At 42.6% G+C, this 17,615-nt stretch overlaps 1 long non-coding RNA gene across 2 annotated transcripts in view; it reads left to right on the forward strand.

Moving 5' to 3' along the window:
- Positions 1 to 17,615, forward strand: part of LOC127006782 (uncharacterized) — a 135,224-nt gene that overhangs the window by 107,336 nt on the left and 10,273 nt on the right. For both annotated transcript variants that reach the window (XR_007759757.1, XR_007759756.1), the window contains exon 3: positions 7,651 to 7,799. This is a non-coding gene — a long non-coding RNA (uncharacterized LOC127006782). The remainder of the gene's footprint in view (positions 1 to 7,650; positions 7,800 to 17,615) is intronic.

A 17,615-nucleotide genomic window follows, 5' to 3' on the forward strand; every position in this document is an offset into this window, starting at 1 on the left:
TAGATGGAAAGAAGAAAAGAATGGAGAATACAGGAAGAGTGGAGAGGCGAAAATATGGCGACGGAGGGAAATGAAGGGAGTGACGAGGGAATGGAGGAGGGAGGAAGAAAGAAAGAAAGGAAGAAAGGAAGAAAGAAAAAACAGGACAAGCCGAAGGTAGGAGGAAGATTAAGCAGGAAGGCGAATAGAGAAGGAGAAGTAGGACGAGGAAGGGGAGGAGGAAATGAAAGGCTGAGGGAAATAAGTGAATGGAAGGAGGGACGGAGGGAAGAGGAGGAGGAGGAGGAGGAGGAGGGTGTGGGTGCAGAGAAACACCTGGACGTGGCATGGACTAGGCCACCACTTACGATAAGGTGTTCATATCCCGACCTGGATTTAGCGAGCGAGCCTGGATTCGTTATTTCTGGGTCGTGAAGGGGGGGGGGAGAGAGAGAGAGAGAGAGACTAGAACGAGTAGAGCGGAGCAAAGGTAGAGTTAGAGAAAAAAAAAGACTAATATAGAGATAGAAATAGACCCAGAGAGAGAGAGAGAGAGAGAGAGAGAGAGAGAGAGAGAGAGTAAAAAATGGATTAAGGAAATGAAACACCGTGTTGGGGTAAAAGAAAACGGGAAGTCGTCGCGGGGAATTTGCATGGGGAACCTCAATAAATTCCTCCTCTGCGTGTAGCTCTCGAGACGCGGCCCGACTCTCTTGTTTTTAAGCATCTGTCGCCTTGATATTATTTCCATTCCCCGCTCGTCTTTCGCGGCTCCTTATTTTTCATTTTCCCGAGCCGTCTTAAGTTTGTGGAAGTGGGGGATTCGTTTTTGAGGGCTCGCTTTCGCCTTTATTTTTCTTTCCATATTTGTTTTAGGCATTTTTTTAGCTAAGGTTTATCTCTTCCTGTTTTAATTTCGTTTGTGCGGTTTATTTCGTCTTCTTTTCTTTATTTTTCTTTCGTATTTTGATTCTCATGTGTGGTATACTTTTTTCTTGGTTTCCTGTATCTATTTCGTGTGTTTCTTCTTTCTTTCCTTCTTTCCTTTTCCCATGTCTTTTTTTCTTTATGCCTTTCTTAATTTCTAGTTTCGCGTATCAGGTTTAATTTCTCTATAATTCTTTCTTCCCTTTTTCTTTCACACTTATCTTTAGCACTACGTTTCTGATACAATTCTCTTCCTCACGTGTTTCTCTTATACTTTTTTTTATCTCTTAACTTTTCCGCTCCTTTTTCTCTCCGCTTATCATTCTGTTACTCTTTATTTTTTTTTCCTCGTCTTCAATACTTTTAATTTCACGTTCATTACAGGTAAAATCTCAGGTGAAGCTCATTAACTGGAGACTGAAAAATCGTGTACCGCTTTTCATCCTTGTGTGTGTGTGTGTGTGTGTGTGTGTGTGTGTGTGTGTGTGTGTGTGTGTGTGTGTGTGTGTGTGTGTGTGTGTGTGTGTGTGTGTGTGTGTGTGTGTGTGTGTGTGTGTATCATGAATAATTTCGATAACGTACAAAAACACAAACACACATATCCATCACGGTTTTTTTTTCTGGTCTTTGATGTTTTCTGTTTTACCTTTAATGTTTTTTGTATGTGAGTGTTTGCTCGTTTGTTGGTGGCGGTCGTGATTTTCGGTGACGTTTGGATATGTTTTGCTATTTCCCCGTTCTTTTTTTTTGTGTGTGTGTGTGTGATGTCCTTCGTATTTGTTTACATTTACTACGTTACACATTTTTCTTGCTACCAACAAAACTCTATTAACAGATTTCAAATTATTTCCCATCTCTGTTTTGTCATTTCCTGTTCGCTTTTTCCATATTGTGTGTGTGTGTGTGTGTGTGTGTGTGTGTGTGTGTGTGTGTGTGTGTGTGTGTGATGGCCTTTCGTATTTCCATTTTAATACATTTCATCTTTTCTTGCTACCTACAAAACTCTATTGACAGATTTCATAATATTTCCTCTATTTCAATACTTCTTTCCATACTCCCTAGACTTAATTTTCAGCAAACCTTTATTATGTATTTGTATTGTGTATGGGTGAATATGTATGTATTTTATGTATGTATGATGTATATGTGGCTTATGTATGTGTTCTCCATATGTATCTATACTTTCTAATGCTTTCTTCACAGTGTTCACATTTCCTACAAACCTCTAAAGCAGTTTTCAAGCCATTCCGTAAGTGTTCTTCATGTGCATCTATACTATTCTACATCGTTTCCTCTATTCCTACAAACCTCTATACCAGTTTCCAAGCCGTTCTCGATATACCAATACTTGTCCACACGCTTCCTCAATCTCATGTCTCAGTCAGTCTATATTTTTCCTCCAATACACTCACGAGTACTCCCTCAGGACGCCTCCTTGTCACCTCTACCAAGGCTTTCATCTCGGGGTCCCTCCTTCAGAGACACCCGTTCATTTCATATACCTTTCATCTTGTTCTCACATCCTCATCTTGCTCCTCCTCTTCCTTCTCCTCCTCCTGTTCTTTTCATCTTTTTCTGTCAGTTTCCTTTCTTCTGTACCTTTTCCTCGTTATCATGTCTTACCTATTCTGCGTTCCTTCTTCTGCTCCTCTTTTTCCTCCTCCTCCTGCTTCCTCTTTTCATCTCCTTTTTCCCTTCTCCACCTTCTGTCCTTCTCAGTCACACACGTTATCATGTCTTGCCTATTCTGCGTTCCTCTTTCTGCTCCTCTTCCTCCTCCTTCTGCTCCTTTCCATCTCCTTTTCCTCTCACTCTCTCCTCTCTGTCACACACACACACACACCCTATCATGTCGTATACCTCTCCTTCCCTCCTCGTCCTCCTCGTCCTCCTCCTCCTCCTCCTCCTCCCCCTCTCATATGCGAAAGGAGGATAATGGTGGCTTTGATCATGAGGTTCCTAGCAATCTCCAGGTGATGTGAAGGTAATGACTAATGAATAATGAATAGTAAGAGGCCTCACTCACCCCCGCCGCCGCCGCCGCACTCCACCTCACTTTCTCATTCACTCCGCCCCGTCACCAAGGAAAGAGAGTGTGAGTGTGAGTGTTCTTTGTCAAGGCTTTTCATCTTTTGGTCCCCTCTTGTCTCTCCTCCTCCTTCCCCCTCCTCCTCTTCCTCCTCCTCCTTCGCCTCCTCTTTGTTTGGTATTGACGTAAAGATCAGTGAAGTTTTGCATTATAGAATGTGAGGGACTTAGGAAATATTAATTCTTTCCTCAAACTTATTTTACTCCAATGGTCCTTCCTTCCGACTCTTCCCCCACCACCACCACCTCCTCCTCCTCCTCCTCCTCCTCCTCCTCCTCCTCCCTTGCCTGATGTGTTGAGTTAATGAGTGGTGATTCGTGTGACTTCATGAATGCGCGTGACTTGGTGAAATGCCTGTTTTTTTTTGTTTTTTTTTGCCTCCCTAGCATAATTTGGCATACTTTTGGCATACTAATAACAATAACCACAGTAACTAGGACATATTAATAACTAGGCTTACTTTGGGGTTTGTTTGATTTCTGGGTTACTAAAATTGACTTCCCTTATTATTTTACAACACTGAAGACGAACTGAAGGTAAATACGATGATAGGAAGTTCCCCTTTTTACAATTTACAAAAAAGAAAATAAACAAAAAACACAATAGATAAAGAAAATAATAGAAAACAATACAGCAAAAAAACAGCTTTACACAAGAAGATAGAGGAATATACTAATTACAATGACCATCTTTAGTGCCAGAAATGTTATGATCCTCTCCTCATGAACGACAATCTGACCTCTTTTTCCCTTCCCTTACACAAGATAGACAGAGGAAGATACTAATAACAGTGATCATATTTAATGCCAGAAAGGTTATGATCCTCTAATCTTGAACGACAGCGTGACCTCCTGAACCATTTATTAACTCGCTAACATATTTGATGACTCCTGTGGTCGTTCGTCGCCGCTAAATCCACAATATTAATGATGGAAGTGAAGGTCGGACAGAACACGAGGGAAGCTATTTTTTGCCGTGAATCACCGAGGGAATCAATTATAATTTCATAAAACCTGGAATTATGGACTCTGGAGGAGGAAGACGAAATAGAAGAAAAGTAGGAAAAAGATGAAGAAAGGGAGGAGGAAGGTAATAAGGAGTAAGAGATGTTGCAAAGGAGGACGAGGACGAGGAAGAGAAGGAAGAAGGGACGGAAAAAGATTAAGAAAAGGAGTAGGAGGAGAAAAACGAAGGAAGGAAGTGGAAGAGAGGAGGAGGAATAGGAGGAGAGAAATGAAAAAGATGATGAAAAAGGAGATGAGGAGGAAGAGAAAGATGAGGAAGGGAAGAAGGAAGTGGAAGGAAGGAAAAAGGGAATAAGTGAGGAAGGAGGAGGAGAAAAATATATAAATGAAAATGAGGAGGAAAAGAAAATGAGAAGGAAGGGAGTGAAAGGAAGGAAAAATAAGTGAGGAGAAGGAGTAGGAGGAGATAAATAAAAAAGATGAGGAAGAAGAAAAGAAGGTAACGAGTGGGAGGAGAAGAGGAGGAGGAAAGGAACTAGACGTGGAGGAGGAGGAGGTCTGTGCACGGCAAAGAGAAGCACATCAACATAAGGGGTCTGCAAGAGGCCGGCAAACCAATACACGGCGGCTCCTGGAAACCCAACCTCATATGACCTCAGCATCCATGAATTTACCTAACCACTTCTTGCAGGTATACGAGGAAGGAAAATAGAAAGGAGCATGAAAACAGGACAAGAAGAATAACAAAATAACAAGAGTGTCCTGAAAACCCAACCCCACCTAACCTCACCACCCATGAACTTACCTAACCTCTTCTTGCCAGTATACGAGGAAGGAAAATAGGAAGGAAAATGAAAACAGGACAAGAAGAATAACAAAATAAGAGAGAGTGGGCGTGGTGTTTGGAAAGGGCGTCACTATCCATGAAGGTATCGTATCTATCCTTTTATTTTGCAGATATGAGAAGAAGGAAGAGAGAAAGAGAGAGAAGAACGAGAGGAATAACAAAGAGCAAGAAGAGTGAGTGTAGTGCTTGTGGAGGAACGGAAACAGAAGGAAGAAGAAGACGAGGGGGAGAAGGAGGAGGAGGAGGAGGAACACAAAGGAACACAAAGGAAGAACAAACAACAGCAGGAGGAGGAGGAGGATGTCACTTTTCTTGAAGGTATAAGAGAAAAGGAAGATAGAAAAGAGAAAAAAAATAACGAGAAGAATAACAAAAAAACAAGGACGAAGGAGATGAAGACGAAGGAGATGAGAACGAAGAAGATGAAAACGGTGATGAGTATGAAGATGAGTATGAAGGAAATGAGGATGGAGATTAGGACGAAGTAGGAGATGAGGTCGAAGAATATGAATACGAAGGAGATGAGGCCGAAGAAGATGAGGAGGAAGGAGATGAGGACGTGTTGCTTGAGTAGGAGGACGAGGAGGAGGAGGACAAGAGAGGACAGGAATATCTCTTAAGCATTCCGTTTCATTTCCCTGCAGTCCTCCAGCATCGCGTCTCCCCGTAATTTCCCTTTGGAGCGGCCGAAGCAGAGGTATTCTGTCAGGAGATCTTTTACTTTTGTTGGAGGTGAAGAAATGCTGAATATATTTTGTCTGCGATTCTTCTTCTCTCCTCCTCTTCTCTTTTCTTAGTGTGTGTGTGTGTGTGTGTGTGTGTGTGGGTGTGGGTGTGGGTGGGTGTGTGTTGGTCAAGAGAGGAGGTCGTTTGTGTATCTGTTTTGCCTCCTCCTCCTCCTCCTCCTCGTCTCCCCTTTTTCTCTTTCCTCTCCTTTTCTCTTGTTTACTCCATTCCTTTCTTTCCCTTTTCCAATCCTGTCTTCCTCTTCCTTTTTTTCCTCCTTTCATTTCCTTCTGTATCTCTCTTTCTCCTCTTGTCCACCTCTTTCCTCCTCCATTTTCTTTGTTTTCTCCCCTTCTTTATGTTCATCATTACTCCATTTCCTTCATCTTTTATTATTTCCTTTCCTACATCATTTCATCTTGTTCTCTCTACCGTGATTTCCTTTTCCTCGTCCGTGCTCTTTCTCCTTTCTCATTTTTCGGTTGTCCTTCCGTTCTCTCCTCTTTCTTCTTTAATTCATTCTTCTTGTTCTCCTTCCTACCGTGATTTCCTTCTATACTTCTTTATTTTTCTTCCTCCTATCTCATTTTTTCTCTCTCTCTCCTCTCATTTTCTACATTTTCTCCCGTTTCTTCCCTCTTTCTTTCCCTCATCTTGTTCTTCGTAACATGATTTTCCTTCTCGACTTTCTTCCTCCTCTTTCTCGTCTCTCATTTTCCATCTCTGTCCTCCACTTCTCTCCCTTTTCTCCCCTATACTTCCCTTTTCTTTTCCCTTCTCTACTTCCCTCTTCTTTCTCTCTCTCTCTCTCTCTCTCTCTCTCTCTCTCTCCAATGGATCGCGAATTGGTTGAGCAACAGACAACAAAGAGTAGTGATCGACGGATTTAACTCAGAGTGGGCGCCTGTCACTAGTGGCGTCCCTCAGGGCTCGGTCCTTGGCCCAGTGCTCTTCATTATTTACATCAACGACGTGGATGTTGGACTCAATAACCGCATTAGTAAATTTGCAGACGACACAAAGATTGGCAACTCGGTTCTCACTGACGAAGACAGGCAAAGCCTCCAAGAGGATTTGTACAAAATTTCAGCTTGGTCGGATAGATGGGAGATGCCCTTTAACGTAGACAAGTGCCAGGTCCTTCAAGTTGGAACGAGGAATAAGAAGTTCGAATACGAAATGCGCGGCGTTAAACTCAAAAGCGTTCAATGCGTCAAAGACTTGGGGGTCAAAATCGCGTCAAACCTCAAATTCTCACAGCAATGCATCGATGCAGCAAATAAAGCGAACAGAATGTTGGGCTTCATTAAAAGAAACTTTATTCTTCAAGAATAAAGATGTAATACTCCCGCTCTACAACAGTTTAGTCAGACCCCACTTGGAATATGCGGTACAGTTTTGGTCTCCCCACCATGCAAAGGATATTGCTAAATTAGAAGGTGTTCAGCGTCGGGCAACGAAAATGATCCCTTCCTTGCGCAACAAATCCTACGAAGAAAGGCTTTCTACCCTTAACATGTTCTCTCTTGAGAAACGTCGCCTCCGAGGAAAACTGATCGAATGTTTTAAAATACTTAATGGTTTCACGAATGTAGACAGATCAACATTGTTTATGATCGATGACACTTTGCGCACGAGGAACAATGGCGTAAAACTCAGATGTAGACAAGTAAATTCAGACTGCACCAAATTTTTCTTCACCAACGTTGTAGTGCGAGAATGGAATAAGCTTCCACCGTCAGTGGTCCAGTGTAACACGATTGACTCCTTCAAAAATAAGCTCGACCGTCACTTCCTTCAACTTAATATCAACTAGAGTAGAAATGCAACGTTTTGGAGTCTTCTGATTAATGTAAAATCACTTAGGTTTAAGGACAGACCACCAAGTCTGGACCATGGGGTCTGTCTCTCTCTCTCTCTCTCTCTCTCTCTCTCTCTCTCTCTCTCTCTCTCTCTCTCTCTCTCTCTCTCTCTCTCTCTCTCTCTCTCTCTCTCTCTCTCTCTCTCTCTCTCTCTCTCTCTCTCTCTCCTTTTTCCGTCCCTGTCCTGCTCCCCTCTCGCCTCGCTTCCTTCCTCCTGCCTGGCCGTGTCCCTGAAGCCATCCTGTCTGTCCTCAGTTGTCCTCCGAGCCCGGCGTAGCGTGGAGGACAGCTGCCCCGCCGCCTGCAGCCGCGTGTGAGACAGGGAACGAAAGATGTAATTTTGCCCTTTCACTTCCCTGCTCTGATCCGGGAGGCGCTACGCTTTTTCTTCCCTTGAGTTTCAGGTGAGTCAGTGTACCGTATTTTTTTTCATTTTGGGTCTTAGTTTTTGTGTCTTTTCTCTTTTTTTTTTTCGTTTTTTTTTTTTTTTTTTGGATGTGATTTTGACCCAACTTTTCGCTTTCTCTTCTCTTGAGGTTCAGGTTAGACTGTTTGCCTCATTTTAGTATTGATCTTTTTTTTTTTTTGGGGGGGGGGTTCCTTAGTTGGATGCCCATTATTCAGTTCAGGAAGTGGCCAGTTTTTCTTTTTGTTTTGTTTTTCTTTTTCTTATCTTTTTCCTCTTTTGTATCATTTTCGTATTTCTTCTTTTTTCTTTTTCTTATCTTTTTCCCCATTTTTTTTCGTGTCTCCTCTAACCCTTTTTATTTTGTCGGTTTTTGTTTGTCTTCTCTCAGTTTGGGTTAATTCTTGGTAATGTTTTTTTTTTGTCCCTTTGTACCCTTCGTCTCCTTCCCCTTTTTGCCTTCGATTAGTTTCTTTCTCCTCAGTTTGGTTAATTTTTCTTGTATGTTTTTCTATCTCTACTTTTTTTAATTAGTTTTTCTTCTCTCAATTTTGGTTATTTTTTTATTAGTTTTTTTTGTACCCTTCTCCTTTTTTCCTTTTGATGTAGGTTTCTTTCCCCTAGTTTGGTTCTTTTCTTATGTTTTTTTTCTTTTGTATCCGTCATCCATTCCTTGTTCAATTCTGTATATTTTTATTATTTTTAGATTTTTCCTCCGATTTTCCTTTATCCAGTTTTCTCCTCCTCCTCCTCCTTCTCCTCCTCCTCCTCCTCCTCCTCCTCCTCCTCAAGATTGCCTACGCATTTTCTTTCTCATTCACCTTTTTTTTCTATTCTTTCTTCTCCCTTGCTTCCTTACCTCCCTTGTCCAATACTGTTATTTTTTTTCCTTCAGTTCTCCTTTATCCGTTATTTCCTTTATCCTCCTCCTCCTCCTCCTCCTCCTCCTCCTCGTCAAGATTGCCTACGTATTTTCTTTCTCAATTATTTTTTTCTTTCCTCCCTGCTTTATCCCATCCCTCGTCCAATACTGTTTATTTTGTTTTTTTCCTTATTTCTATTTTTTTCCAAAATCTAGCATTTTCGTTCTCTTCGATTGCCTACTTCGTTTCTTTCTTATTTAGCTATTTTCTTTTTTTTCCTCCCTTGTCCAATACTGTCATTTTTATTTTTTCTCCTTCTTTATCTAGCATCCTTGTTCTCTTCGATTGCCTACTTCGTTTCTTCTTCATTTAGTTTTTTCTTCTTTCTTCTTCTTTGCCTCCTCCTCTCCCTTGTCCAATATTGTTTTTGTTTTTTGTATTCAGTTTTCTTTTATCTAGTATCATCCAAGATTGCCTAATTCTTTTCTTTCTCATTTAGCTCTTTTTCTTCTTCTTCCTTGCTTTTTCCCCTCCTTTGTCCAATACTGTTTATTTTTTTATTTTTCTTCAGTTTTCCATTATCAGATATCTTCCTCCTCCTCTTCAAGATTGACTAATTCTCTTCTTTCTCATTTAGCTTTTTGTATTACTGTCTTTCTTCCTTGCTTCCTTTCCCTCTCTTGTGCACTTTTTTTCTTCAGTTTTCCTTGGTCAGATATCTTCCTCCTCCTCCTCTTCAAGATTGCATGCTTGTTTTCTCTCTAATTTAGCTTTTTTCTTCCTTGCTTCTTCCCCTCGTCTGTTCAGTAATACATATTTTTTTATATATATTTACTCTGTTTTCCTTTTTATCTAATATCCCCCTCCTCAAGATTGCCTACGTATATTTTTCCTCATTTTTTTTCTTTCTTCTTTATCTTTCCCTTATTTTTTTTCCTTGCTTCAGTCATTTAATTAACGTCGGCGGTGCTGCTGATGCTTGTGAAAAATCCTCACGTATCATATTTTGACGAAGATGAAGGAAGGGCATTATTTTTTTCTTCATTTTTTTTCACCGTAATAACTTTTGAGGAATGGACAACGTGTGTGTGTGTGTGTGTGTGTGTGTGTGTGTGTGTGTGTGTGTGTGTGTGTGTGTGTGTGTTGTCATTTTGGTTAAGTTAATAATTCAGTCGAGGTGATTTACTGGGTAGGTTGCTGGTAGTTTTTTATCTCGTTCCTTGCATCTGTGGCGCTCTCCCTCCCTCTCTCTCTCTCTCCCTCTCTCTCTCCCTTCTCTTCCTTCCTTCCGGCTGACGCTCCTCTGAAATAAGTTTAGGGAAATTTAGTACTGTGATATATGATGGAAGTTAGAAGTTGCTCTCTCTCTCTCTCGCTCACTCGCTCTCGTTCGCTCGCTCTCGTTCGCTCGCTCTCGCTCTCTCTCCCTTGAAAAATACACTCTCCAATCTGTTCACGCCATTCTACCATTACATTCCCCTCCTCCTCCTCCTCCTCCTCCTCCTCCTCCTCCTCTTCTTACTCTCACTATCACTTTTCTTCTCCTCCGCTTACGCTTGTTGTTCCACCAGCCACTCCTTTTTCTTCATCCAGTTCCTCCTTTTCCTCCTCCTCCTCCTTCTAAAAATGGTAAAGAGACGCCTACGAGGAGATGTAATACAGGTTATCAAGTACTCCAATGTCAGCCTAGTTTATAAAGTTGTCTGCTCTTCCATGTTTCCTCGTTTTCATGTATCCTTTTCAAATGCTTCAATAATAGGTGGGTTGAGATAGCTGCCTGCTCTTCCGTGTTTCCGTGCTTCTTTCTCCTCCTCCTCAAACACTTCAGTAATAGGTGGATTTATATAGTTGTCTGCTCTTCCGTGTTTCCGTGCTTCTTTCTCCTCCTCCTCAAACACTTCAGTAATAGGTGGATTTATATAGTTGCCTGCTCTTCCATGTTTTCGTGCTTCTTCCTCCTCCTCCGCAAACACTTCAATAATAAGTGGATTTATATAGTTGCCTGCTCTTCCGTGTTTCAGTGCTTCTTCCTCCTCCTCCTCAAACACTTCAATAATAAGTGGATTTATATAGCTGCCTGCTCTTCCGTGTTTCAGTGCTTCTTCCTCCTCCTCCTCAAACACTTCAATAATAAGTGGATTTATATAGTTGCCTGCTCTTCCATGTTTTCGTGCTTTATCCTCCTCCTCCGCAAACACTTCAATAATAGGTGGATTTATATGGCTGCCTGCTCTTCCGTGTTTCCGTGCCTCCTCCTCCTCCTCCTCCAGGCAGAGCACGAAGAGGGACTCGGAACAAAGTGAAACATACACCAGCATAACTCGTCCCATGTAAAGTTCCAGGCGTGAAATATTTCCTCGGAGCAGCGAAGTCCTTCCTCTTCCTCAGCGTCGCTTTCTCCTTTTAAAGTCCCCCCCCCCCCCCTCCCCCCGAAGCACGATCTAGAACACACTCACTCTCCTCCTCCTCCTCCTCCTCCTCCCGGCTGCTTGTTCTACCGAAGGTGTTTATGACGTGTTATTTACCTCATTTTTCTTTCCTGTCCTCCCTCATTTCCCGCTCATCTCTCTCCCCTCTCCTCCTCCACCTCCACCTCCTCCTCCTCCTCCTCTTCCTCCTCCTCCTCCTCTTCCTCCCTCATCGGCTTTCCTTGCTACCCCTTATTTACCTCAGTTTTCCTTCCTGTCATCTCCTATTTTCCCTCTCATCTCTTATTTCTCTCCCCTTTCCTCCTCCTCCACCTCCTCCTCTTCCTCCCTCATCGGCTTTCCTTCCTACCCCTTATTTACCTCAGTTTTCCTTCCTGTCCTCTCCTATTTTCCCTTTCATCTCTTATTTCTCCTCCTCTCTCTTTCTCTTTTCCTCATTTCCCTTCCTATCCCTTCCCTTTCTCCTCCAATCACACTCTAATGGTTGTTATTCCTTCCTGTCCTCTGTGATTTACCTCTCATTTCTTATCCTCCTCCCCTTCCTCCTCCCTCACCTCCTTTCCTTCCTCCTTACCCCTTCCCTTTCCCCTCCACTCACTTTCCTGGTTTTGGTTATTGCTATATTTTTTTCTTCCCTTTCCTTCCTTTTTCCTTCCATCTAATCCTCTTCTGCCATTCTTTTCTATAGCTTCCCTTTTCCTCATATTTCCCCATCTTCTTTTCTGCATTTCTCTTCCCCTTCTCTCATCCATATTACCTTTCTTCCATCAACCTTTTCTCCTCTCCTTTCTTTCTCTCTCTCATACCTTTTCCTCTCCTCTGTTCTTCTCCTCACCTTCCTTTTTCTTTCATTATACTTACTCGTTATGCACTGCTCTTTCTCTTCCCCGTCCTCATTCTTCTCCTCCTGGTTCTTCTTCTCTTCCTCCTCTCTTCTTCGTTCTCTTTCCTATTTCCTCTCCTCTTCTTTTCCTTACCTTCCCTTACTCTTCGTTACGTCCTGCTCTCCCCCGCCTCATTCTTCTCCTCCTGGTTCTCCTTCTCTTCCGCCCTTCCCGTGATTGGCTTCGCAAGACAATCAGACGCCTCAGTAAAGAGAGACTCGCTTCTTGTCCGGCCGTGTTCAGCGCCGGTCGTGTGTTAGGGAAAAAAGGCGGTTTTCCATGCATACTAAGAACCTTGATCACTCCGCCAGCCACCCCGCCTAATCAGAGTGGGAGAGAGAGCGAGTGGGAGGGGAGTGGAAGGAAAGAGAGGGAGGGGTAGAAGGGGAGGGGGAGAGGGAGAGGAGGAAGGAGGAGGAGAGAGGGGAGAGGGAAGGGGAAGGAGGAAGAGAGAGAGAACGGGAGAGGAAGGTGAAAGGGAATCTGAGGTTGAATTTTTTCTCTCTCTCTCTCTCTCTCTCTCTCTCTCTCTCTCTCTCTCTCTCTCTCTCTCTCTCTCTCTCTCTCTCTCTCTCTCTCTCTCTCTCTCTCTCTCTCTCTCTCTCTCTCTCTCTCTCTCTCTCTCTCTCTCTTTCGCGCCATTCCTAAATCACTTTGTATGTTAATTGAACTTATTTGCATTTAATGATTTTTTTGCGGCTTGTCACCATAACGAGTCACCTTTCCTCCCATCAACTCCACCTGCTCCACCCCTTGACACACCTTCACCTCCACCTCTACACCTTGACTAACATTTACCTGGTCCAATTTTGACTGATCTTCGTCTGTTCCACTTTCCTACTCTTCACTTGCTCCACTTTGACTATTATTCGTCTGTTCCATTTTGTCAAAATTCCACATCATCCTTCCACCTCTTATCACCTCCACATCGTCGTCACTTCTTTACCTGTTCCACTTTGATTCACCTCTATTTGCTTCACCACCATCAGCTCCACATGATCTCTTAACAATCTTACCTTATCTCCACATAAATATGACTCCACCAAACTACCTCAACCACCATAACCACCATCTCCACTCACCAATACATTTCCATTACCACAACACACCACCTCCGCGTATAAAACCTCACCAAACCACCTTGCCACTTCAACAACCACTTTACAACCTCTTCCGTCACTACAACCGCCTCATAAACCACTACATTCCTATACAAACCACTGAAACTAACTACACTACTACAATCAATACATTTCCATCTAACAGACAACCTCAGACAAAATCACAACCACTTCACAAACCATTACATTCCTATCTAAACCAATAAAACTCACTTAACTCCACTACCACAACCAATACGTTTCCGCCTCACAGACAACCTCAGGCAACCTCATAACAAAGCCTCACAACTTTCCGGGTCTTCTCATAAGTTACGTTTTCCCCTCGAGCGTCCTCCAGCCCTCTCGCCGCCCACCTGTCCCTCAGAAGTGCCTTATTTCGGGGTCCTGGACGCGACAACAAGGCCGCAGACGCCGCCATCAAGGCATCGAGTCCTTTATCAGATTCCTTGGTGGCGTCTTTGATCCGCCTCGCTCCGTGTTGACGTTTCCTCCGCCTCCTTCCTGCCTTGCGATGCTCACTTGTCTTGTCTCCTGAAACCTTCCCTTTTGTCGCTCTCTCTCTCTTTGTTTACTGCTGTTCTTGTGTTTGTGGTTTTGTCTAGTGCTCTGATTTTGGTTTATTGACGGCTTGTGTGTGTTTTTGGTATATATATGAACGTGTCTTACTCCATTTCTACCATTTTTGTCTCCTGAAACCTTACTCCTCATCGCATCTGTCTGTCTCTTTGTTTACTGTTGTTCTCGTCTGTGTGGCTTCGTCTAGTGCTCTGATATTGGTTTATTGACATTTTTGGTGTGTTTTAGTTTTATTATGGACGTGTTTTCCTCCATTAATACCATTTTTGTGTCCTGAAATCCTCCTCCTCGCCTCTGCCGCTTTGTTTACTGTTGTTTTCGTCTTTGTGGTTTCGTCTAGTTCTCTGATTTTGTTTTATTGTCGTTTTTGGTGTGTTTTAGTTTTATTATGAACGTTTTCCTCTATTTCTACTATTTCTCTATTTTCACTTTCATGGTATACGCGTTTTCTTTCTCTGTATTTTGCTCGCATCGTCCTTTGCAGCGTTTTATTACTCTTGATATGTTGCTTTTTCTGTTTGGAAGACTTTGCACGATTCTCAGTTGTCTCCAATTTGTGTTTCTTTAATCTTCTTTCTTTGCCGGTTAACTTTGATGAATTACGTGTTTTCCCGCTTTTTTTCAGTTTTCATCGTCCTTTGCAGGTGTTTTGATTTTTTTAGTTCGTTGCGCTTTTGTTTTTAAAGCTTCGCGCGATGCTCAGTTGTCTCGTTTTTATTCCTATTGTATCTTCTTTCTTTGTCGTTTTACTTTTTTTTATTGATGTGTTTTCCTGCTGCGTAATTTTAGTCTTCGTCATCCTCCGCAGCTTTTTCTTTTTTTTCAGTTCATTGCGTTTTTGTTTTTAAAGGATTTGTGCGATACTCACTTGTCTCGTTTTTTTTTTCTCATTTTTTTTTTAGGTTTCAGTTCCATGTATTTTCGTTTTCAAATATTCACGCGATGCTCAGTTGTCTGCTAGTTTGTCTTTTCATTGTTTGTAGTATTGTTCGCATTCACTCCGTTGCGTTTTTGTTTTCAAGTTCAAGGAATTAACGTTTCTCTTTCCTTTGTTTGCAGTATTTTCCTCATTCACTTCGTTGGGTATTGGTTTTTCAAGTCCAGAAGAAGATCGGTTGATAGTCATTTGTTTTCTGCTGTTTTGCACTGATTTAATGTTGTCTAAAGTGTGAATTCTGACCTTTATACCTCCAGGTTCAATCATTTATACCGTGTTTGTTTTCAAGTCCAGGCGGAGATCAGCTGTTAGTCATCTGTTTTCTGCTTCCTCTCCTAAAATTAACGTCGTCCCCTAAAGTGTGAATTCCGTCGTTTATATCCTCAGGTTTAATCGTTTATACCGTGTGTGCAAAGAGTCGGTCATGATCTTTTGACTCCAGGGTTTGTTTATTCCGGAATTTGCATCGTAATGTGAGCAGACCAGACCTGAATAATGCAGGGAAAAAGGCGGGTAACAAAAGATTGCGTTCATTATGCATAAATTGTCCTCTTTTTATTTTCCTTTTCCTCTCTTTACACCTTTCTTCCATGTTAATTCATTTTCGCGTGTATCATTTTCTTGTTCCCATAATTCTGTCCACCCTTCCGACGCAACCCTCATTTTTCCCCTTCTCGGTCCTTCCCCTTCTTCCCTCCCTTCATATATTTTTCTCCACCTCTCCCTACTCCTAAATCTTTCACTTCGGACACTTTCTCTCTCTCTCTCTCTCTCTCTCTCTCTCTCTCTCTCTCTCTCTCTCTCTCTCTCTCTCTCTCTCTCTCTCTCTCTCTCTCTCTCTCTCTCTCTCTCTCTCTCTCTCTCTCTCTCTCTCTCTCTCTCTCCTCCATTCCTGGCTGTCAGTATTTTATGTAAGAGAATTAATATACAACGAAGCAGTTTTCTTTTTTCCGTAAGTGTTAAGTGAAATGATTATTCGAAAGTCCGTCTGGTTCGCTTTGTGTGTGTGTGTGTGTGTGTGTGTGTGTGTGTGTGTGTGTGTGTGTGCGCGTGTGTGTGTGTGTGTGTGTGTGTGTGTGTGTGTCACGAACGCACTCTTGGGAGGAAGGATGGGGCGTGCCGGGGACTGAAGGAAGAGGAGGAGGAATGGAAGAGAAATTAAGGGAGAAGGAGTAGAAAAGAGAAATACGAGGTGGAGAGAGAAGTCGAAATAGGCGAGGAAAGGAGAAAATAGCAGAGAAGAGGAGAGAAAACAAATGAGAGGAGGAGGAGGAGGAAGAGGAGGAGGAGGGAATAGAGAAAATATGAGGAAGGGGAGGAAGTTAGGAACGAGAGAGAGAAACATACAAACAGAGGTAAGCGAGGGAAAAGATAGAGAGAAGAGCAGAGAAGGAAAAATTTAGAGGAGGAGGGGACTGAGGGGGAGAGAATAGAAGGGACGGGGGAAGGGGGGAGGAGGGGGTGAGGGGGTCTGAGCACCTCCACTTTAACTGTGCAAATTATTCAGACGTTCAGGTGAGCGAAACAACAAGTGAAGCGCTCAGGTGTGTGTGTGTGTGTGTGTGTGTGTGTGTGTGTGTGTGTGTGTGTGTGTGTGTGTGTGTGTGTGTGTGTGTGTGTGTGTGTCAGGAAGATTGTGTTTTGCTTTTTAATGACTACGTTGCAATATTAAAGAAAGACCGCGTGGAAGGCTGTGTGTCTGAACATTTTCCGAAGATGACTTTTCAGTGAAGAATTTTAGCCTGTCACTTTCCCTTCTCCTCCTCTTCTTCCTCTTTCTCCTCCGCTTCCTCCTCCCCCTCTTGTTCCTTCGCTTCTTCCTCATCCTCCTCTTTCTCCTCCTCCTCGTTCTCCTCCTCCTCCTCCTTCTCTCGAGACATCCTCTCTCATTTTTTCGAACGGTCTCCATTTCCTCCACCTCCTTTCTCCTTTACTACCTCCTCCTCCTCTTTCTCCTCCTCATCCTCCTCTTTCTACGTGGCATCCTCTCTCATTTTTTCGAACGTCTCCATTTCCTCCTCCTCCTTCATTCCTCCACTTCCTCCTCTCCTCCTTCCTCCGGGCGCGGTGAGCAGGAAACGAGGATATAAAGAATAATTAATCACCTGCCGAGTCATTTACGATTTACTTGCAAGGTGGATCCAAGGTTACCTGCCCAATTTACTTACCTGAGAGAGAGAGAGAGAGAGAGGGAGAGGGAGAGGGAGATTATGGGAGAGAAATTAGAGAAGATTAATTACCAAAAGGAGAAAATACGAAAACTGGAAGTATGTGAGGAAAAAATATTAGGTGAAAAGACTTAAACTTTGTCTGGCCTCTTACCCGCCCAGGAGGAGGAGGAGGAGGAGGAGGGTCAGGTGTGGTAGGCCAGTAAAAAATACAAATTCACCTGCTCCACACACACACACACACACACACACACACACACATACACACACACACACACACACACACACACACACTGAATTTTACAATATATTTTTTTCATGTCCTCATCATTCTCTTTTTTTTTTTCCTTCGTGTCATTTTCTTCCTCCCTCCTCCTCCTCCTCCTCCTCCTCCTCTTCCTCTTCCGTGTCAGCTTCGGGCGGGCGGAGGAGAGAGTTAAACTTTCAGGAGACATTAAGCTGCGCACGAAGGAGGGAAGAGGCAAGGCGGAGAAAACATAAGTAAAAGTGGAGGAAAAGGAAGAAAAACGGCATCAGATAAAATAGTAGATGAAACGAAAGTGGAGGAAAAGGAAAGAATAAACTAGATGTGAGGGAAAATAGTAGATAAAATAAAAGTGGAGAAAAAAAAGAGAAGAAAGAAAATAGAAGAGGAAACAAAATGAAAAAAGGAAGGTAATAGAGGAAGGAAATAATAGAAGAAGGAAAGTGTTAGGTAAGATAGTGTATGTATTTAACTTCTCTTGTATTTACCGAAGAAGAGAAAATAATACACAAAAACGTATCAATCAAGGAAAACAAATAGTAGAGGAAACAAAAAGAAAAAAAGAAAAGAT

Source organism: Eriocheir sinensis, chromosome 33 (assembly GCF_024679095.1).
Source record: "Eriocheir sinensis breed Jianghai 21 chromosome 33, ASM2467909v1, whole genome shotgun sequence".
Taxonomy (NCBI): Eukaryota; Metazoa; Arthropoda; class Malacostraca; order Decapoda; family Varunidae; genus Eriocheir; species Eriocheir sinensis.